Consider the following 24,149-nt stretch of genomic DNA (forward strand, 5'->3'; position numbering starts at 1 on the left):
GCATCATCGTTAGTGTGAAAAGCATGCAGAGAGTCCACATGCTTCTGGTCAGCTCATAGATGCTGAGCACAGAAGGCAGCACCTAGGACAACTGAGTCACCTTCTGCCAGTTCTGGGTCATCACTCCTTAGAAACCGGCCCAACGCACATAAGTTTAGTGCATTTGGCAGCATTATTGCCAGGAGCCCTAGAAATCCTGAAATCCTTGAGCTATGCACCCTGGGGACAGTGACAAATAAGAACTCAAGGTGCCTGGTGCCCATCCCCCTTGCCAGAGCTCTCTGGCGCAGCCATGTTGGAGAGCATTGCTACTCACCCCCATCTCCCCTCCAGAGTGGACTAGCCCACCTCTGGACTGCTACCCGAGCAAGGATAGCCACCTCTCTCAATGAATACACACATGTGACAAAGAAAAGGAAGACTGGAGGTAAAAATAACATATGGCTACTAAGGGTTATTTTTATTTTTATTTTTTAAAAATATTTATTTATTTATTTGGTTGCAGCGGTTCTTAGTTGTGGCAGGCAGGCTCCTTAGTTGCAGCTCGTGGGCTCCTTAGTTGTGGCATGTGAACTCTTAGTTGCGACATGCATGTGGGATCCAGTTACCTTACCAGGGATCAAACCCGTGTCCCCCTGCATTGGGAGCACAGAGTCTTAACCACTGTGTCACCAGGGAAGTCCCATGGGTTATTTTTAAGTGACAATATGTCAGTGTTCTCATATCTTCTGAATTTGAGTGTCTTCATGGCAGAGGATTCTCAAGAACAGTAGAATGCACTGCCTACAATTAAATCTCTCCCACCAAGAAAAGTCTTTTAAACGAGTGTGAGATCCCATGCCACAGATGGCTGATGTCGTTGCACCATCATTGCATCGTGGAGACTGAAATGGTCTTGGAAGAGATCAGAAAGACAGTGGCATTCGAGATGAGCTTCAGAATGGGCAGGAGGGGCGATGGGGACCACGCCACTGAATCACAGCCTGCAGGTCAGGACCACTCGTAGGCTGATTCATTCACGTTGCTTTAGGTCACCTTGAGCAACAAAGCCAAACCAAGGGCTCTGTTTCTCATTTCTTTCATGTTCCTCTCCTTTGACTTCCTTCAATTCACCAAGAAGAATGGCCCAGCAGCACCTTGGTCCATGTTTGATAACCAACCATATCCACAACCCCCCACTCTGGGTCCACATCTAGCAAAGCCCCCTGAGTAATTTCTGAGAGGCACCACCAATGTCCCGTTGGTCACTGTGGGTTCTCTTAGACCCCCCCAACTCAATGCAGGACCTGTTAAAGGATCTTCCCCATTACAGAGCAGAGGAAGGTCAAGGTAAGCTCACCTCTCTTTGATAGAAGCCCTGCTTTCTTGGTTTCTTTCCTTTTCAGTCAAATTTGAAAGCTGACCAGGTACATTAGGGATGATATATACCATTTCCATGGTGGGCGGGGAAGGGGAGTATTGAGTGAGAGTCTTTTACCGACTGATAACTGATCCAAGAGGGCATTAACAAATGATGGCATCAGTCATAAACTACATGGCGGGGGAAATTTCGCTTGGCAGCAATATTCCTCCTTGGTTGAAGAACTTTGGCATCGCCGACCAAACAGGACTTGAGAGACACACCTTTCAGGAAAGCTTGTGCCTTTTCCAAAGGTGTCCTCTACCCTTGTTTTTGGGACCTTTGACCTGACCACAGCTTCCCATCTGGATTCCTAAAGTCACCAAGAGAACAGAATGAAGACCTGTGTGAACAGGTCCTCATCGTGTTTTCTTTGCAATTGCAGGTGGTGTCAGGAACAAGGGAAAGTGGGACATAGTCTGGAATCACTCACTTGCTGAGGAAAAAAAACATGCTGGCTTTCGTGGGCAGAGTTGATCTCATCCAGGTTCCAGGGGGGATTGGCCAGGAAATGAGTCCACATGGATGGGTCAGAATACAGGCCAGAGACACGGAATTCCCCAGGCCTCTTCCACCTGGGGCCAGGAAGGACAAGTTTCTAGTTTTCACCTGTTTCTGGAAGTTGCCTGACAACCAGTCCTTGTCCACACACTTTTGGCCAAGTGTTGTCTGGCTCAGAAACACTTTTAAACTGAAGAGCCTTCACACTGCGTGGCCAGGGCAGCTGTAGAACATTCTAGTTGCAAAGAAGATGAGACAGGCATGGGCTCCAGTGGAGTTCAGGAAAGAGATGGGGGCTGATCCAAGAGTCGAGGTGGTCCTTCCTACTCTTCTTTATGACCGAGAGTCATCAATTTGAGAGTTTCTTCAAAATTGTCTTGGAATTCATAGGCCCAAACTCTGTGTCCTCCCACTTGTGAGGACAGGAACCTTGGACGTAGGTGACCACTGCAAGGGCACTGCCTGTATCTTCCTCATCAATTCTCACCCCAGTGGTCAGCCCTAGACAACCCGTCTTAGGCCCCATAAATGTCTAATGTACATCCCCCCACCCCGGAATGGGATCCAGTTCAGGGGTGGAGAGGGTCCCTCCTCAGCTTGTCCAGGCCTGCTGGGTCCACACCCAGCCAGGGGCCTGCCCAGGTTCTAATCCAGATCAGGAGTGCCCGGCCTTGCTCCTCATCTCTGCTGACAGGTGGGCCCCCTGCTGGGAATCCTCTAGGACCGGGGTGTTGACCTTACTGTCTGTGTCCCCAGGGCCTCACTTAGTGCCTGGCACGTGTACATGAGGCCAGGAAGAACCTACAAATGCATGGTCAGATCAGGCCATCTAACTACTCCAAAGCAAGGAGCAACAAGGGGAGGGGAGCTTATGTCTTCCTCATCTTCTGACCTCACTGTCCCATGGTGGCCACAAGTCAGAGGTGTCTGCTCATATTTAAATTAATGAAAGCAAATCAAATGAAACATTCAGTCCCCCATCACACTAGCCCCGTTTCAAGGGCCCAATCGATAGAGAATATTTCCATCCTCACAGAACATTCTTTTGGGCAGCTGCCCACCACTGGATCTGTTCCTTGAAGTCATTTAACCCAAAGCATGTGCATCATGGTTGGATTTGCAGGCTAATAAGACTGGAGGCTAGAGCTAGAAGGATCTAGTGGAAATGGGGAAGTGAAGAGTTGAAGGCGAATCCTCTCTCTCGGTGAAGGTTTGCAACTGTGATCAATGTCTTGGTGAAGGGCTCTGGCTCCAGGGAGCCCAGGGAAGGCTGAGAACCCAGAGGAAGGAGCCAGATGATGCTGAGTGAGCCAGCATGGCCTCCACTGGAGGGGGAGGCACGGGTGAGCCACTTTCTCTAATAACTTTATTGCTCATGTTTGTGTCTCTAAAGAATGGCTTGTGGAGAGCATACATGACTCAAGCAAGGATGAAGACACTCCAGGTAGGGACCAACGCTCAGGTAGGATCCAATGGGCGAGGGTCCCCAGCAGCAATCAGGTTACACATGCCCCTGTGGAGACTGAGGAAGAGGGATATGAAATAAGAAAGAAGAAGGAAATATGTGTGAGGGCTTGTTTTGCTCTTTGCATATATTAATGACATAAGAGTGGGAGACGCCTATGGCGTTCAAATGTCTTTTGCTATTTAAGATTATCTTTCCCATAAGAATTGGTCTTTTCTGCCTTTGCCAAAGTAAAGCCTTTGTTTGCATTTGGTTGGCATCTCTTGGAAATAAAGCACAAGCATTATTGGGTTGGGGTTTGGAGGTTGAGCTGGGATGAGGCCATCTGGTGGGACACGACTCCTTCACGAACACTTGAACCTGGAGACACAGTTCTTTGTGTGGGATCCCGGTGCTGGGTGAGAAGCAGACGCTCTCCCTCTGCACATTCAAGTCTTGTGGCGGCACCTTCATGTCCTGTCCTCAGGTTTACTCCTGGTTTAAGGGCGCTCCCAGGGGTGGGGAGGTTAGAGATGACGTCCTCCCAGCTTCCTGCACGGGTTCCTGGGTCCTCCTGGAGACGTGAGGGGGGAGCACACCCTGGAGCACATTTCTCGCCTCCACTGCTCACCCACAACCCAAATCTTGGGACCAGAAATGAGGCCCACGTTCAGCTGCCCCTCGAGCCCCTCCATGGCTGGCAGGAATTCTTGAGGATGCTGTGAAAGGTTGCCGGGCTGGCCCCACACACTTTTCCTCATAGCCCTGCTGACCTGGTCCTCTGGGACTGACCTGCCCCAGGACAGAGCGTCTGGGCCAGGGGGTCGCTTCTCCTCTCAGAACCCACTGCTGCAGCCAGGCAGCACTGCCCCTGCTCCCCCATACCCCAGCCATGCCCACCCTGTGTCCTTCCCCCAGGCCAGCCCAGGTCCCCTCCTCCCCAGTTCTTCCAGGACTCCGGGAAAATCTAGCAGGTACTCTTTACTCATGTGGGCATATATCCTCCTGCTGGAGAACCCTTGTTGCATCACTTGCAGAACAAGAGAATTTGGACAAGTTACTTTACCTCTAAGCTTGTGTTCATCTTCAGAACATGTACGGGGTTGCTATAAGGTTCAAATATCTCTCAAGAACCTAAGGTCACCCCAGGACAGGACAGTCACTCACTACGTGGAACTGGTTGTCAGTCTCTCCCACAGAGCCCAGCATAACCATGGGATCATTGCAGGGGTTCCCAGGGTAGGATAGGGTGGTGGAATACCCATGATTATTCCCTCCACATTCCCATGTTGGAGAACAGTGATGGATGGAGGTTGACAAAGAGAGAGGAAATGGGCTTTTACTCAAGAGAGGAAACAGAGAGGGAAGTTAAGTCATGAAGGGAGGGAGAGAGACGGAAAGCAATTTATGCAGTGACATGGGGACAGTGACGGCCTTTTTGGAGAAATGGGATGACACAGGCATTCATCCCTGGCCACAGTTATAGAGTTTGAAGGCTGGGAAATGATGTTGGAGATCAGAGACCCACCCCCTCATTGCCGAAGTGACACGATGGAGGACCTAGGTGAGAACGTAGAGATGGAGACAGAAAAGGTCCAAAGGTCAGGCCTTTATCCCACCAGGCACAGCAGGACCCTGAGTCCTCACCTAGACCCTGACCCTCCCCACCCTCCCCTTTCCTTTTCCAAGGTCACCCCACCGCCATTCCGGCAATGCTCCATGCAGAGCATTACTTGGTGGATTTTGAAGACTCCTAAAGAGAGAGCAACAATCTACATGTGATTTATTCCTCTTTCTAACTCTTTAAATTCTCTTTCTCTTATTCATGAGCTCCTCTTTGTAGCTCTTCCCCGTTCCCTCCTTCTCCCTTTTTATGATTCTCATCCAGAAGGACCTGGTCTTGTCCAGGCACTTGAGGTTGCTTCCAGCCTAGAGAAAAATGTCTGAACCATACCACTTGGGTCTTCTGCCCATCTGTGCCCAAGATGGGAGCACAGGCAGTTAATACAGAAGAGTGTAAAACTGCTCAGTCCTTACAACCATCATAACTGTCTGATTTTTGGTTTCTCAGTATTGACATTAGAGGTGTCCTGATAGCAAGAAACTTAATATAATGCTGTTCCTCAAACATAGTGAGAATTTATCAATCTCCCTGATTTTTTCATCACCCTCTTGTTCTTACAGAAAATTGCCAAAATCCATCTGTACTTGGAACTCTGAATTCTCTGCAGCACTCTCTTCCTGTGGTGAGCAATGCAGCTTCCCTAACAGAAAGTGTCTGCAACTTCTCCAAGTCTCTGCTCCTGCCGTCAGTTCAGCATCAGCTACGGCCACCTCTTTCCAGACACGCATGGGTAGTGTTTACCTTCACCAACATTCTAGCACAACTATTTTATCTGGAGTTACTGATCAGAGCCAGATCTCCACTTCAGCTGCTTCCTATCCAGGTGTTTTTGAGTGGGACATCACAGGAAGCACTGAAAAGAATTCTTCTTCACTCGGAGACTTTACTCTGGCACTCACTGACCAGCACACAGCTGCTTCCTCCATGTTTATGGCAGCCCAGTATGATAAAACTGCAGACACCAATAACATGGCCCCTCTATATCCATCACTTTTTGCCAGCCTTGCTCAGGGAACACCAGCTCAGATTCCAAATCAGGGACATAGCCTGTCACTTCCCTACCAGGAAGGAAGCCAGGTATATTATTATAACCACAGCACACTGGGGTCTTTACTGTATGGAGAACTTGGCTCCTGCCTGCAATCCTATGGCTCTGTGTCATACACAGGAAGTAGGGCCTCTGTGCAACCAGAAATGGTAATGGTACTAAAGGAGATTCAGCCCACAAATATCTTACCACCAGCTTCCACCTCTGGAATCTACTACCCTGTGTCTGCTCAACCCATCACAGAAACAAGTTTACAAGGTGAGTACAAACAGCAAGAAAGTTAAACAATAAGGTCAGCATTCAAAAATGGGGTCAAATCTACAGCTGGGAAGTGGTGTATAGACAGGTAGAATTTAGATCCTGAGCCTTTAATAACCACTACCTTCGCTCAGGGCTCTCTGTTTTTAGACTCTACATAAGAACACCTAGGGCTTCCCTGGTGGTGCAGTGGTTAAGAATCCGCCTGCCAGTGCAGGGGACACGGGTTCGAGCCCCGGGCTGGGAAGATCCCACATGCCGTGGAGCAACTAAGCCCATGTGCCACAACTACTGAGCCTGCATTCTAGAGCCCGTGAGCCACAACTACTGAAGCCCACGCACCTAGAGCCCATGCTCCGCAGCAAGAGAAGCCACCACAATGAGAAGCCCGCACACCGCAACCAAGAGTAGCCCCCGCTAGCCGCAACTAGACAAAGCCCGTGCACAGCAATGAAGACCCAATGCAGCCAAAAAATACATACATAAAATAAATAAGTTCAAAAAATTAATAAATGAGTATAAATTTAAAAAAAAGAACACCTAATGCAGGTGGGAGGGACACTGTAAAGGTCATCTATGCTACATGTACAAGAACCCCGAGAGCATACCAATAGGTACCACATTTTTCACTGCTGTAGCCGATCATTCCCCCTGTACTACCACACTGTATCACTTCCTTCCCTAATCTACAGCTAGAGTCTCTTTGGAAGGTGTTTCAGAACTCTTGTTATGATAGTTAACTGTCCTCACTTCCTTAATTTATACCAGGATTTAAGACCTTAGGGTCCGAGATCCTGTCCAGAGCAAGCAGGCTAAGACTCTGTCTTTGTTTATCTATTTCATCAGGAAGGGCTCTACTCCCTCTCCTAGTTCATGGTGTGAAGTGTTCTTAGCCTCTCAGGAAAGTAGGGAGAATTGAAAGGACTCTATATGAGAATGCTAGGCTTTGTAAAACATTTCATTTTTGAAAAATAAGACTCATTTTTTAATTGACTTATAACAATCCTATGAAATACAAAGAAAACCAAGAATCGGTGACATGAAATGATCACCAGTAAGAATTACAACAGTCACCACTTATCTCGTAGCATAGGACACTGTCCATGATCCTTAAGGAGAGTTAGTAGAAATGCCTTGCCCATCTTGTCCCTAAACACCAACACAGCAATCATGTACCTTGAAAGGTACATGATTGCTGTGTTGGTGTTTAGGGAGAGCATCTCACTTACCAGGGACTGACTTCTACCTTGATTCCTTTGTAGGGATGGAGACTTCCCTGGTGATGGAGACTTCCCTGGTGATGAAAACTTCCCTGGGATGGCAACCTCCAATCCAGACATTTTGTGTGACACCAACTCAAGAACTCCCCAAGTCCTGCAGCAGCAGAAATATTCAGATACTTGAGAGTAATCCACCACCCGAACTTGAGGACATTTCAGGGACAGCTCCAGTCCAGAGTGCCAGTAGTCTCCTGGCCCTGCCTCCAGCTCCAAGCCAGGGACAAATAGAGAGTAAGAACTTGGAGGATATTAAAGCCAAGCTTTCAAAGCCTCTGGATGCCTACCAGATCCCAAGAGAAAACCAAGAGCCTCCACTACTCCCTTCAGAAATCCCTGATATTCACCAGCTCCTGGGCTGCACTGACCCCATCAGCCAAGAGGAGCAGCCTGGTTCTGAAAATGCTGATCTTGGAAAGAACAGCCTGAGTCTTGAGGACCTAGGGACACTTGAAAATGGGATGCAATATAGCAGTGGTTTTGCAGACATTACTACACTGGCAGAGGATATTCACCTTCCCCAGCTCTTTAATTCTTTGAAAGATCTTGATCAATTCACAGGTCCCAACGTGATCAAAGCCAAAGACACCAGAGCCATTAAAGTGAATCAGGTGCAGGAAAAGCCAAGTGTCATAAAGGTTCCCTCTGATCAACCCAGGAAGAACAAACATAAAGCCTCTGAGCCTATCAGTGGTGCTTCCAAGGCCAAAATCCAGCCAAAGAATCCAGAGTGCTTGTTAGGGGGACAAGTGGTTCTATGCAATGCTGCAGTCAGTGACAGGGCTCCTGTGAACATGGCCAAGCATTCTAAAGGCAAACCTCAGAAAGCTGCATCCAGAAATATCAGCAAAACTAAGAGCCATGGGCAGGAAAAGACCACAAGGTCCAGAGGAAGAAAGAAGGCTGAAGAGAATAAGCAGTCAGGGAACAAAGTCAAGGCAGAAGAGAAGCCAACAATTCCCAAGACGAAGAGAAAGAAACACCAAACTGAGCTTATCCACGAGAGCATTAAAAAGCCTCGAACCTCCCTAGGCATGCTCATGCTGGAGTTTGTGAAGGTTTTTCATGCACTGGGGAAGAAGAATGATAAGAAAACTGGGCTGTCTTCCTGTCGGGTCTTGGGAAATTCAAGCAACCCTAAAGACCCCCAGCCACCCCCAGCTATCCAGCCATGGCAGTGTACCCCACGTGAGGGTAAGAGTCCTGAGAAAACTCAAGTCAAAGACCAGAAACCAGACAGCAGTGCTGAAAAAGAGTGTCCATCTCCATCCCAGTATGAGCTGCCTCCAGCTGAGAAGGTCAAGTTGGTACCTCTGCCTTTTTCTGCCTGGGACAAGCCTCAAGCTTGACCTGCTCCTCGGAGGCCACAGTCTCTGGCCTCACATCGGCCTGCTGTGGTGGACCGTGCCCAGCCTGCTTCTACTAACTCAGCTCAACCTGCTGCAGCCAGTTCATCCCAGCCAGCTCCTGCCTCTTTGCCAGGTCCTGCCAAACCAGCTCAGCCAACTGTGACCAACCCAACCCAACCGAGTTGGACTGACCATACCCAGCCTAGTGTCCCTCAGTCTGCTGCTCCTAAGCCTGCACCCTACAAAACTTCATCTTGTGCTTCTCTCCAGTGGGAGCCTGTTCCCCCTGTTGTGACTAAGTGTCAGTCCCCACCCAAGCTCCAAACCCCATTTCTACTCCAAGACTTCAGCAAGCAACGAAGACCATGGAGGGAACCCAACGTTTCTGAGCCAGTCATGTCAAAGCCCATCGAACAAGAGCAGAGACCAGAGTGGGAGGCCATGAAGAGGCGGGCTCAACAAGAACATGAGAATGCTGCCAAATACACCTCTTTGGGGAAACTGCAACTTTTCATTGAGAGGGAAAAAGAAATGGAAATTGCTGACTACTACGGATATTTATAGTAAGAGCTGCTAGGATTTTTGGTGCCACCTTGGGTACCAGCTGTTCTTCCATATATAAATAAGATAGGTATAAATTTCTCTATTTATTTTGATATATTTTAAAACATTAAAACTGAATAAATAAATGTAATAGAATTAATAGATGAGTAATAAACCTTTTGAATTTTGAGATGCTGCTAACTGTGGCGTGCTTTAATTTTGTTTTGTTTTGTTTTGTTTTTCATGGGGTTGGAATCAAAGTCTGCATGAGAAAGGAAGGACTGATAGTCGGATGGGAGAATGAAGGAAAGGGGAGGAAAGGGGTAAAAACTGAGGAAAGAGGAAGGAACGTGGCTCAGGGCTAGGAAGGTCGAAAGAGATTCATGGATTTATGAAAGGAAGCAGGAGTGAGGGTGAAAGGGCAGAAGTAAAAAGCAGGGTCAGAGGTCAGGGTTGAAAGAACAAATTGTGAGTAGAGTTGAAGATGACAGAATGTGAGTCTAAGTTTACTAGGAGAAATAGGAAAAGTCTCTTGGGGAGGTTGGCCTTAAGTCTCACAACCACCACACAGGTATTTAAGAAAACAAGAGGTTCAGGACACATCTCTGAAAGGTTTGAGTTGCCTTATGCAGGTGTGATTATAGTGGGGGTATAGGGAAATCTACCAGAGAGGTGGCTAGGGCTCAGAGTTATCCTAGGGGCAGAGCCAAGGGAACTGCTGCCTCAGGAGGCCCACGAATAGGGCCTGGTATGTAAATCACCATGTACTCAACACCTAAGCACCAGGGCAGCTAATGCACTATTCATTTAATCCTGGCAATGACAGGCAAGCCCAGTATTCCTGTGCCACTTCACTTAGAGACGTGCAGCAAAGGGCTGAGGTCACATCGCATGTGGAGGTACAAGGCCTCAATTTGAGGCCCAAATGCCTCTGAAGTCCTCAGTATTTGCAAGTGGCTGCAGGCGTCCAACTTGGCTTTCAGAGCACAGCATGCTGAGATCAAACTTCTGGACAGGCCTAAGTATTAACTTGAGGGGCTTCCTCCATTGCCCAGGGGGCATGCCACCTTCTGTAAACATCACCATCAACTGAAACGCACGAGAAAAATCCGAAGGAAGCATCCACTCTCATGGGTGAGAGCAGTGGTGGCACGCGCACTGGGCAGCCGCTCCAACAGCCACAGGATGCAGGCGCCCAGTGGTTCAGGGGCTCCCTGGGAGGCCTCGTGGGGCAGCTCGAGGGAGTGAGGTTGGGAGATAGCGGCAGGGGTGGGCGTCAAAAGGAATGACGTGGGGAGAAGGGAGAGATGGAGGCAGTGGTTAGTGGATAGTGGATAGTGAAAATGGGAAAACTGGCAATTTTCATTTTCAAAATTATTTTTTGAGATGTCATTCACATGTCATAAAATTCACCTTCTGAGACTGCAAATTCAGTGTCATTTCGTACATTCTCAAGCGTATGTAAACATCACCATCATGTATCCCATCACGTTTTCATCACCCCACAAAGAAGCCCCCATAACCATCAGCAGGCCCTCTTCATCCCCTCCTCTTTCAGTCCCTGCAACCATTCATTTCCTTTCTGTCGCTATGGTTTGGCCTTTTCTGGACATTTCATGAAATAATACAAATGTGACCACTGTGTGGGGCTTCTCTCACTTAGCATAATGTTTTCAAGTTCGTCCATGTCGTAGCATGTGTCAGTACTTCACTCCTTTTTATGACTGTGTAATATTTCACATATACACCACATTTAAAATATCCATTCATCCATTGATGGGCATTTCGGTTTTTTACACTAATAATCTCCATTTATTGACAGTTGATTCTGTGCCAGGCAGCACCAGGCTAAGTTACTGACCTTATTTCACAGATAAAGAGGCTTGGAGAGTGTGAAGAGTTTGCCCAAGATTAAGAGCTAGTAATTGGGGAACTGGGGTTTGAACTCAGGCGACTTTCAGAGGTAATAAATTCACATGACAGAACATTAGAAAAGGTACACAAGGGTATTCAATGAAAAGTCACCCTTTTCCCCACGTTCCCCAGCCACACATTTCCCTCCTCAGAGACATCTACTTTTTCCATGCCGTGGAATCTTACAGAGAATTATTTATACCTCAACATGTATGTCTCACAATTTATTGACTAATCTGTCCCACTGATTTGAAATGTCACTTTTATGGTATAATAGATTCTTATACGTACTTATGTTACTCTTTTCAGAGCTGTCCTGACTCTTTTTTGCCTATCTTTTATGTTTGCCATTTCTCTAAAATTCTTTTTATCTTCTTTTTGATTTAAAAAATTTTTCCTTTTCTTGTTTGTTTCTCTTAAGGCATTATCCATTTTGTTCATTCACTCGTATTATTTTATTTAATTTATTTATTTTTGGCGATGTCGTGTATTAGTTGCAGCATGTGGGCTCTTCATTGCAGTGCATGGGGTCTGTCTTGTGGCTCGTGGGCTCTTTAGTTGTGGTGCATGGGCTCCACAGCACGTAGGCTCAGTAGTTGCGGCATGCAGGCTTAGCTGACCTGTGGCATGTGGGATCTCAGTTCCTCAACCAGGGATCGAACCTGCATCCCCTGCATTGGAAGGCAGATTCTTAACCACTGGACAACCAGGAAAGTCCCCACTCTTGTATTATTTTAAATTTAGTCGGCATTTCTGAATTTTTTTTCTTTTATTTTGAATTCTGTCCTGAGTTCTATCATCTTACCTAATTCTGGTTTATGCTGTTCGTTCATCTGTTTTTTTATTATGGTAAAATATACATAAAACAAAATTTAGTATTTCAACCATTTTCAAGTATACAACTCAGTGACATTAAATACATTCACAATGCTGTGCAACCATCAGCACTATCCAAATTCAAAATAATTATGTCAAAAGATTGAGCAGGACCTCAGAAAGATGGAGGCAGCAGCATAGTTTCTGAATCTCTCCAAACCGTTTCATGGAAGATCAGCTAAAACAAAACACCCATAGGTGGCATTTATCAACATTTACCATTTCCAGAACTTTTTCACCATCCCAAACAGAGACTCTATAGCAATTAAACAATAATTTCCCATTCCCTTCTCGATCCACATTCTTTCATCTTTTCCATTGTTTTTCCTAACATCATTTAGCCCACTTTGAAATAATAGGTTACAGTTTTGATCTGTTTTGTGGACCTGTCTTTTCCAACTTGATTTTATTGTCTGAAGAGATGGTATTCTGCTCCTTATTCTCTTTTTTCTTACACTACCTCTGTATGGGATTTGATCCCAATCCTTTTCTTTTATTGATTTTTGGATGAAAAATGTTTTAAAGCACTTTGAAAAGGAGCTGCGAGGCCATGTGGAAACATGTTCTTCATGGCTGTTTCATCAATGCTTCACTTATACTGTTTTGAAATAACTGTTTTCCAGGAGGCATAAACCAGTGGGCTTTATCATTGACAGAGTGCAGAGAAAGGACCCCACGAAAGCTGATCACCTTAGCAAAAATGATTTAGTTATGATTTCACCCAAGATTGGTCACAACCCAGCCTGGGAAACTCAATGAACCAGAGACAAGGTATAATGCCATCTTTCCTTCTCTCTGCCTCAGCTCTCAAGGGTTGGTCACCTACATGTTATTAGTAATTATTAGTTGGTTTCTGTTCATAATTACTATCAGAAGACACAGGACTTATGGGCCTAATGACACTTCCCAGCTACGCACCATTCTTCTTCATTTTGGCTTCCCATCCACCAGCAGGAGCCTGATTTATTTTTGTTCTCCCTTCACCACAGCCCAGTGATGTTTGTAAATGACTCTCAGTCTCACCAGAATCTGTATCTCTCACTCTGCCCCAACATCCCACCCCATCATTCGCTCCCTGAAATGTACTCTAGAAATTTAGGTAAACTGGATATTTTACCACTGTTCATCATCTCTTATGAAACCAGAAGAAGAGCAGCTTTCTTATGGAATGACGGAGAACTTGTAAAGATAAAACACCAGTCTGCAGGAGAAAGGGAAGACGAGAATAATGGAAATAGTTTCTGGAAAACTATTTTTACATTATGTTTTGCTTGTTCCTGGTAAATAAATTGAAATCTTCTAAACATTAAAAAAATCTAAACCACTAAATTCAATACTACAGGAATATAACTTTTTAAAAAAATTTCTTTGGCTGAGCAGCATGTGGGATCTTAGCTCCCCAACTAGGGATTGAACCCATGCCTGCTGCATTGGAAGCACACAGTATTAACCACTGGACCAACAGGGAAGTCCCAGGAATATAACTTTTAGAGGAGAAGTTATTAACCCCTTGGTTATATGAACTGCAGATTTTTAGTAAGAAGTCATGTATTTTAAATGACTTGGAGCTTTAAAGAAAGGAAGGAAGGAAGGAAGGAAGGAAGAAAAAGGGACTTCCTTGGTGGTGCAGTGGATATAATATCAAAAACAAATTAATTAATTAAATAAATTTAAAAAAGAAAAAAAATGCTGAAATCCACTGACTAATTATTCAGGCTGTTATATCTCGCTATTTCCAGATGCATCCCTTTAAAAACTTTTGGGAAAAGGTTATCTTATGTCAGAACAAATGAATTACAAACTTTTCTCTTTTTCCAAAATTTGAGAAATTCCCCTACACTTCTACCTTCAAATTTTATAAAAAGGGAAAAGTAGTGACAACCCTTATACTTACATCCAATTGCATCACCTGGCCACATGCCTTCTACATTAATCAAATATCTACAAAACAACATAATTCGAGTCATTTGTAAATAAAAAGAAAAGAAAATCAAGTTTTTTCACAAAAGGTCCAATTTCATTTTACAAATATAGATATAAAAATCCTAAGGAAATATCAGCACATCTAATCAATAATTATTAAAGGATGATATATACCATGACTACAAAAAGGCGTTATTCCAAGGATGCAAGGATAATGCAACTGTAGAAAATCTATTAATATAATTATTTACATTAATACAACAATTTAATTAATAAATGAAAGAGAATAAAATACAGGACCAAACTGGCAGATGTTAAAAAGTTTTCTGATAATATGCAACAGTCACTTTTGGTGAAAATGCTCTGTACACTATAAACAGGAGACTTAATATGACAGAGTATTCATAAAGAACCAAAATAACAAACGACAAATTAGGATAAATATTAACATCATATCTAAAAAACCCTATCTAACCAACCATAGGAGCCAGAAACTTAGGAATCACCATCACTGACAGCTATTTCTCCCTCACCCTCATCCTCAACCCACCACCAGTGCTAACAATGATACTGCCTACATACCTCTAGAATCTGTCCACATCCACCAAAATGACCACCATAACCTGGTCCAAGCCACATTATGCCCAATTTCTACAAAAGTCTCCTAACTTGTTTCCTCACTTCCACTCTTTCTCCCTGCAGTGTATTCTCCACTCGGTAGCAAAATGATAGGTTGAAAATGCAATTGGGTATGTTCCAAACACTCACCTTCAACAAAAAAAGTTCAATAGTTTTCTATTACTCTTAAAGTCTGAAACCTTAAACATAAGCCTGCACGATCGAGCTCCTACCCACACTTGTAGCTCCATTATAATCACATGCTCCCCCAACAGCCCCACCTTCCTGGCCAGTTCCTCCAACACAGCATATGCTTTCCTCTTATAGGGTCTTTTGCTATTCCTTATGCTCAGAAATCTCTCCTCAACGTCCCTATCTGGTTAATACCTACTCATCCTTCAGATATCAGCTGAAACATCCCTAAATAAACCTTCTCTAATCTCCATGATGAGATCAAATCCTCCCTAAAATATGCTCTCATGGTACCATGTTCCTCTCCTTGGCACTTGTCCGAGTTGTAATTCTACATGCAGAGTATGATCCTTGAATATCTATTCCCTCTCTGGACTGTTAGAATTCACAAAGAGCAGGTCAAGTCTCTTCACTCACAAAATTTCACAAGTCTTTTTGCTAGCACCCAGCACAGTGCTTAAACATAACACGTGCTCAATAAGTATTTCCTGCATGAACAACCATAAACTGGTACAGTGTAGCAACATCCACAGAAAGCATAAGGGCATAAACTCTTTGATGCAGAATCCCATTCTGAGTGAAGTTAACTGAGACAAAGCATATATATTCATAGGTGTTCACACAGGAATGTTCATTACTTTGATGTTTTATAATATCAAAAACTTCTGACTTTTATATGTTCATCAGTAAGTAAAGGAACAATGCAGCCTTAAAAACAAATAAACAAATGGGACCTAATGAAACTTAAAAACTTTTGCACAGCAAAGGAAACTATAAAAAAGATGAAAAGACAACCCTCAGAATGGGAAAAAATATTTGCAAATGAATCAACAGAAAAAGGATTAATCTCCAAAATATATAAATAGGTCATGCAGCTCACTATTTAAAAAACAAACAACCCAATCAAAAAATGGGTAGAAGGCTTAAATAGACATTTCTCCAAAGAAGACATACAGATGGCCAAGAGGCACATGAAAAGCTGCTCAACATCACTAATTATTAAACAAATGCAAATCAAAACTACAATGAAGTATCACCTCACACTGGTTAGAATGTGCATCATCAGAAAATGTACAAACAACAAATGCTGGAGAGGGTGTGAAGAAAGGGAACTCTCTTGCACTGCTGGTTGGAATGTAAACTGATACAGTCACTATGGAGAACAGTATGGAGGTTCCTTAAAAACTAAAAATAGAATTACCATATGCCCCAGCAATCCCACTACTGGGCATATACCCAGAGACAACCATAATTCAAAAAGACATATGCACCCCAATGTTCAATGCAGCATTATTCACAATAGCTAGGTCATGGAAGCAACCTAAGGTCATGGAAGCAACCTTTCATCAACAGATGAAAGGACAAAGAAGATGTGGTATGTATATACAATGGAATATTACTCAGAGATAAAAAAGAATGAAATTGGGTCATTTGTAGAGACATGGATGGACCTAGAGACTGTCATACGGAGTGAAGTAAGTCAGAAAGAGAAAAACAAATATTGTATATTAATGCATATATGTGGAATCTAGAAAAATGGTACAGATGAACCGGTTTGCAAGGCAGAAATAGAGACACAGATGTAGAGAACAAACGTATGGACACCAAGGGGGGGAAAGCGGGGCAGGGTGGGGGTCGCTGGTGGTGAGATGAATTGGAAGATTGGGATTGACATATATATACTAATATGTATAAAACAGATAACTAATAAGAACATGCTGTATAAAAAATAAATTTGAAAAATTCAAAAATAAATAAAAATAATAAATAAATTAGTTAATTAAAATTAAAAAAAAAGAATGAGGTTGGAAGACTGTCAAAACAGCACAGAGATCGCACACTCAAGTCCCAGAAGATGGGGAAGTGGCTTAAGTCTCCCACTTCGGATGACATCTCCCTGCATCACAAGTCTCAGTCCGACTGGGCTGGCTTTGGCAAAGGAACGGAGCTGGATCAGGAGCCACTGCTGCCATATCTGGATCAAGTTGCAGTTTTGGTCTATCATCCAACACCTAGCCAGACTCGCCTAGAAGCTCAGCTGAGAGGAACAAAATAGGATAACTCAAAGTATAGGCCTCACACAGCATCAGCCTAAAGGTGTTTATGACCCTGGAAGAAATGGATCAGAAAAAAGGATCCGGGGGACTTCCTTGGTGGTGCACTGGCTAAAGACTCCACACTCCCAATGCAGGGGACCCGGGTTCATTCCCTGGTCATGGAACTAGATCCCACACGCATGACACAACTAAGAGTTTGCATGCCACAACTAAGGAGCCCAGCGGCTGCAACTAAGACCCGGCACAACCAAAAAAATCAATCAATAAAATAAAACAAATATTAAATATACGATCTGGGAGTGTGTGATCTGTATGATGGGCTTTGCTTATGAGAACCCAGTTTGATTTCTGCTGTGTATGCAGATCACCTGGGCTGTACAGATGACTGGCTGATGAGATCCTTCACGTGCCCCTCCTGCATGGAGACAGTTGATGCGGCACTGCTTTTGTCCTACGAGACTAACTGAGCCAGTGTCTCTCACCTGACTTCAACAGAACCATCATTTTTGGTGGTTTTGATCTTTTGTCATTGAGCTCAAAGAGCCGGGGATTAAGAATTAAGATCATGCATGAAAGTTTCCTAAAAATTCCTGAACGGCTGCAGATGTTGGGGAAAATTACGTGATAGTTTAGAAATTTAGGGGGAAAATAGGATGCTATTTTTATGTAAAGCCTTCACCCAGCGTTTAAAAATATAATTGTATTTAGATCTTGTTATTGCTCCAGTACATAGGATTTGTGTAAAGTGTTACAGCACCTATATATCTTTCAATTGTGTGTCGAAGATTAAGATAAAGATAGTGGTTGTTTTTCCTACATGAGATAACTTTCTGCTTCCCCCTACCCAAATTCTTTCCTGAAGTTGCTGGCATTGGGGTCAAGGTTTTATTTAAAGTTACATTTTATAACACTGGCACACAAAAAAAAGTAGTTTTAAGCTTGTTTGCATTGTTCTTTTTTTTTAGAATAAACATAGAGCATTTATTTTTTACTTTATAGGAACTCCACAAGTTAAGGTCCCATTGTTCTTTTGCTGTGATTGTTGTTACTATTGATGTTGCTGTTTTCTGTCTTTGCTGGTTCTTTCTAATCTACTATTTGTTGTTATTGGCATACGATCATCTCATGGTCACAAGATGTAAAACCAAGTATCATATTCTAACAAAACAAGGAGGAAGCAGAAAAAGAGTCCAAATGGTCATTTTCCTAATGCATATTTATCTTCTTTCAGAGAAAAATATCATTCTCATAAGCACAATAACAGCCTTCCCCTAATTACTCATTTGCCAAAAGAGATTGATATGACCATTCATAAGACAATTTATGGCAAAGAGGGATATGATAATGATTGCCTCAGCCTAACAAGGATTTATCCACTAAAGCTGAATGCTTCACTCCTCAAAGAAATCAACACTTTTCTACATACAAATCACAAGTGTCTTGAAGGGTTCTTCATAAGTACATTATTGAAAAATTTAGTATGTCATATGCACTTAAGGATTTGACATTCAACTGTAGTAGTATCCATGTTGGTTAATTTTCTTACAAGCCCCATGGTGAGTTTGAGAAAAACTGAAAGAATTAGAGTATCAGGGTCTATTAAATTCTTACATGTATCTTGCTTAAGTTTTTGTTCATTAATTTATATCCAACTACATAAAGCAAATTTGGAGGAAAAAATAATAAATAAATAAATAAATAAATAAATAAATAAATAAATAAGTAAGTAAATAAGATTGAGGTCTCCAAATATTTTCATAGGAAGATGTCCACCATATATTAAATTATAAACCAGAATGTCTAAATACTATACTATTAAATCACATGTAGAGTCAGTTCTGTATATCCAATGGTTCCATATCCTGCAGATATGGAAGGCCGACAATACTAAACCATTTTCCATACGGGACTTGAGCATCCGAGGATTTTGGTATCCATGAGGATTCCTAAAACCAATCCCCTGCAGATACCAAGGGACCATTGTATATGCTTATATCTGGATTTTTTATGTCTCAAAAAATATGTGCTAAATTATTACTGGTCGTAACCTCTGAGTAGGGTGCAAAATTGCCTTCCACTTCATACATTTCTCTGACTGCATTTTTTGCATTCAGCTTACATTAACTTACATTATTACTGTAAACAGAACAATTTAAACATAGTCTGCCTCTTGGGGTTGGCAACTCACCTGCAGATGTGGTAGCCAGTCCTGTTTAAACCATGGGTACAGTGGACACCAATAAGTCTGTCTATAAAACAGGGAATATGGAATTAAGTAAGTGAAGTAGATACACTAAAAACAAGTTATACAATTTTCTGAAGAGTAGCCATTATTAGTTACCACAGCACAACCACTATCCTGAAAAGGAAAATCTCTGAAGAAAAGCGTGTTTTTGCAGGAACGTACTATAAAGAATTAACTACTATAAAGTCAAAATTCATTGTCTCTGGGAAATTTTGCATAGCCTCCAATCAGATGCAATAGTGTGGAATGGAGAATGTCCATCAGGAACTGATTTGACTAAAGAAAAAGGGAGTGGAAAAAAAAACAGGCTATCAGAAGAATAGAATTTGTTTTTGAGTGAAAGAATGGAATGCCTTCACTTTTAATGATCAATATTAAAAAGGACAAACAGTTTCTGAAGGGCTCTTGGGGTCCCAAAGCACTTCCATTCCTTCTCTCATTCACTGTTCCTCACACGTCACTGGTCTATGTGCCTGTGCAGTTCTCGGGTAAGTAGCACCGTGCTTACTTCACAATGAAAAAGTAAGGCTTGAGACGTAAGCCCAAGCTGCACAGCAGGCAAACAGAAAAAAGACTAGAATCGAGTCTCAGATTTTTCCAACTATGCCACAGTATTTCGTGGTCCAGCACTTAAAAAAATTATATGAGAAAATAAATAAAAAACCAACAACATGTAGTTGATCTCTGCAAAAGGTATGTCTGTGACTAGGTGGTGTCTGGCATTCGTCATCTCCTGCCTGGATTACTACCACCCTACAATTCTAACAATCTCTTCTATTTCAACTGATCCTCCACATGGAAGACGTTACCTTTCTAAAATAGAAACTTGGCTGGCTTGCTCTGTTACTTAAATATCTTCACTTAGCACAGAATAAAGCCCAAGTTTTTAGCATAGCATTGAGAAATCTTTATAAACAAATATCAGTCTGTCTCTCCAACTGAATGATAAGTTCAAACTATGACTTACAAGGACCTACATCCTCCACCACCCTCCTTTCCCCTGCCAGCCTCCCTGATCCCATTCTCTATTGCCCTTCCCTCACTCACTTTCCCCTGTCCAGCCACACTGGCCTCCTCACTATTCCTCAAACATGCCAAGTATAGTTGTGCCTCAGGGACTTTGCACCTACTATTACTTCTGCTTCAGAACACACCCTCCCAACCCATCTCCACTCTCCCAGATATCCAATGGCTTTTTTCTTACTTCAAGGCTCTGTTCAATCAACATCATAATAGAGGGGACTTCCCTGATCACCTACCACATTCCCTCACCTCTTCATCTTGTTTTGTTACTCTCCAAAGCATTTACCACCACTTGACACTCCATATATTTACTTATTTATTCATCTCTCTCCTGCACTAGAATGTAAAGTACGTAAGGGCAAGAACTTTGTTCTATTCCTACCGCCTCGAACAGTGCCTTCAACTTAGAAGGTGTTATATAAATATTTGCTGAAAAGGAATGTATGAATTCCTTGTCCATTCACACTACCCTTTAGTCACACAAGAGGCTGCCCTTCCAGAGCACAAGTTCAAGCCCTGTGCCTTTGGTATCTGTTCCCAATACCTGGGCTGTCCTTTCCTCATTCCGGCAAAATCCTCTTCCACAAAGCTGAGTTGGGTAAGGTTTAGGGTTAGGGTTAGGGATAGGTTTAGGGTTAGGGTTAGGGTTAGAAAACGGGTAAGGTTTAGGGTACAGGTGAGGGTACGAAAACGTGTTAGGGTTAGGGTATTTGTTAGGGCACTGGTTAGTGTTCATGTATGGGTTAGGATTAGGGTATGGGTTAGGGTAAGGGTTAGGGTTAGGGTTAGTGTTAGGTTTAGGGTTAGGGTCAGGTTTAGCGAATGGGTAAGGTTTAGGGTACAGGTGAGGGTACGAAAATCTGTTAGGGTTAGGGTACATGTTAGGGCATGGGTTAGTGTTAGTGTACGGGTTAGGATTAGGGTATGGGTTAGGGTAAGGGTTAGGGTTAGGGTTAGGTTTAGGGTTAGGGTTAGGGTTAGTGAATGGGTAACATTTAGGGTACAGGTGAGGGTATGAAAACGTGTTAGGGTAAGGGTTCATGTTAGGGCACAGGTTAGTGTTCGTGTATGGGTTAGGATTAGGGTATGTGTTAGGGTAAGGGTTAGGGTTAGGGTTAGGGTTAGGTTAAGGGTTTGCGCTAGGTTTAGGGTTAGGGTTAGGGTTACGGTTAGGGAACGGGTATGGTTTAAGGTACAGTCCACGCTATGACAATGGGTTAGGGTAACGGTACATGTTAGGGTATGTGTTAGTGTTAGTGTATGGGTTAGGATTATTAGTAAAGCAGCTGGAATGGCAAACACGAACAGCAGAAGTGGAAAAATGAGGTGCACTTTAGAAACTTTTCCCGATCACACGGTGTACCATACTCTGGTTTACCCATGCATGTTTTAGGTGTAGGAAGATTCCCTTAAACCTGGAGAGTTGGGACCCATGGAACGGATATCACGCAGTATTGCTTTAAAGGGTCTGCATTTGCTCTCCCAACCTCACCAATCCTCTCAGCCCCAAGTGTCCAGCCTTATGTCTCATCCAGCTCTGGGTGTAGATGTGGTCAATCCAGGTTGCATCACAGCCCCTGAATGAATTTTGTAAGAATTTCTCACTCTTTCACTGTCTTTGTGTTTTGTTTCTGAAATTTACTTTTATAATCGAGTTTAGCTGGTTTTCACTGCTGTGTTTATGCTGCTCTACATACACTTGATACCCTTACAGAGACATATAAATACATAGGTTTTAAGATTCTTACTAGTCAAATATATTCCTCTTCAGTGAATAGGGGGTGTTGTGTCCAGTTCATTGAGCATGGAGTAGGTCTTGTCTATTACATATTTGGTATATGCAATGGTATCTGTGTTAATTTCAAACTCTGGTTTTATGCATCACCCCACATCACCTTTCCACTTAAGCAGGCATAAGTGTGTTTTCTAAATGTGTAACTCTGTTCTCTTTTTTAATTCAGTTCATGTGTAGCCATGTTTACATTCCCTCTATAAGTGATATCTTATGATAAGTTTCTTTTTCTGTGTGACTTATTTCACTTAGAATCATCGTACCTAAATCCACTCATTATGCTGCTACTGGCCTTATGACATTGATTTTATGGCTGAGTGACATTCCATCGTATATAAGTACCACAATTTCTTTATCCATTTTTTTTTCTTTCCTGGGATAGTTAAAGTGTACTGAAGCTGAGGTTCTTGTAAACAGAGCAGCCCTAAACTTTGTGGTGGCTGTGTCTTGTGCATTTTTAGTTTTCCCAATATATACGCCCATGAGTGGAAGTGTGCTATGCTCTGTAGCCCTGTTTAAGAAAGCAACATACAGTTCTCCAGAGTGGCTGTTGGCAATTTACATCCTGCCCTTCAGTGTAACAAGGCTCCCTGTTCTCCATGGCCTGTCCTGCATTTGTGGTTTTTACACTATTTTCGGATGGCCCTTTTGACTGGAGGGAAGTGACACTTCTATGTAGTGGGGATTAGCATTTCCTGACTGCTTGGTTGGCCAAAAAGGGCATATGCGTTTTTTCCAGAATATATTCAGGAAGAAATGCATACGCCCTTTTTGGACAAGTGCAACATTGTCGAAGTTCTCCTGCTTTTCATGTGCTTTAAAGGCAACTCCAATCTACCTCTCGAAATCTGTTTCCTGCAATTCTGCCTTGCTTTCAAATCCTCTTCATTGCCTTACCTTAATATATTTTTGGCTGATAGTTGTCCTTTATAACTCTGCAGGTTTGTGAATTGCTGTGCACCTGATCTCCATTTTTCAACTCGTTTTTGTGTGAGCTGGCTGCAAAACCACAGGATTGCTTCAGGCCCTATTCTGGTTCTGGGGCAGCAGGCTGAGCCTTTGGGACATTCTTCTTCCTGACGGGAAATTAGAGTGACATGTGCCCGTACAAACACCTACAGCTAGTCTCTCATTGGTTCCCCCTCTTCCCTTTCACCCTCCACACAATTTGCAATCTGTGTGAAACAGGAGGTTAAAGGCGTTGACTCTCCAAGTGGGGAGATTGATAGTAAGGCGGCTATAATGGGGAACACAAGCACCAGGAGAGGAAAAATGAGGTGTGTTTTAGAAACCTTTCCCAATCACACAGTGTCCCATCCTCTGGGTTTCCCATGCATGTTTTAGCTGTAGTAAGATTCCCTTAAACCTGGAGAGTTGGGACCCATGGAATGGGTGGCACGCATTATGGCTTTAAAGGCTCTGCCTTTGCTCACCCAAACTCACCAATCCTCTCAGCCCCAAGTGTCCACCCTTATGTCTCATCCAGCTGTGGGTGTAGATGGGGTCAATCCAGGTTGCATCAGAGACCCTGAATGAATTATGTAAGAATTTCTCTCTCTTTCACTGTTTTTGTGTTTTGTTTTTGAAATTCATTTTTATAAAGGTGTTGAGCTGATTTTCACTGCCATGTTTATGCCACTCTAGATACACTTGATTCCCTTATGGAGACATATCAATACATATGTTTTAAGATTCTTACTAGTCAAATATACTCCTCTGCGGTGAATAAGGGGTGTTGAGTCCAGTTCACTGAGCAAGGAGTAGGTCATGTCTATTATATATTTGGTTTATGGAATGGTATCTGTGCTAATTTAAAACTCTGGTTTTATGCATCACCCTACCTCACCTTTCCCCTTAAGAAGGCATAAGTGTGTTTTCTAAATGTGTGACTCTGTTCTGCTTTGTCATTCAGTTCATGTGTAGCCATGTGTACATTTCCTCTCTGAGTGCTATCTTATGATAAGTTTCTTTTTCTGTGTGACTTATTTCACTTAGAATCATCGTACCTAAATCCACTCATTATGTTGCTACTGGCCATATGACATTGATTTCATGGCTGGGTGATA

General features: G+C 43.1%; 2 pseudogenes across 2 annotated transcripts; both read left to right on the top strand.

Moving 5' to 3' along the window:
* Positions 1–853: 853 nt before the first annotated feature.
* LOC307051073 (uncharacterized protein C2orf78-like) lies at positions 854–9,464 on the top strand (annotated as a pseudogene). Its single transcript has 6 exons — positions 854–989; positions 3,294–3,362; positions 4,108–4,318; positions 4,805–4,908; positions 5,529–6,274; positions 7,537–9,464. The product of its transcript is annotated as an uncharacterized protein C2orf78-like (transcript).
* Positions 9,465–16,821: 7,357 nt separating this feature from the next.
* On the top strand, positions 16,822–17,490 carry LOC307051509 (RING finger protein 11-like; annotated as a pseudogene). The gene is made up of 2 exons: positions 16,822–17,110; positions 17,324–17,490. The product of its transcript is annotated as an RING finger protein 11-like (transcript).
* The last annotated feature ends 6,659 nt before the right edge of the window (positions 17,491–24,149 follow it).

This window comes from Hyperoodon ampullatus, assembly GCF_949752795.1.
Source record: "Hyperoodon ampullatus genome assembly, chromosome: 4".
NCBI classification, from domain to species: Eukaryota; Metazoa; Chordata; class Mammalia; order Artiodactyla; family Ziphiidae; genus Hyperoodon; species Hyperoodon ampullatus.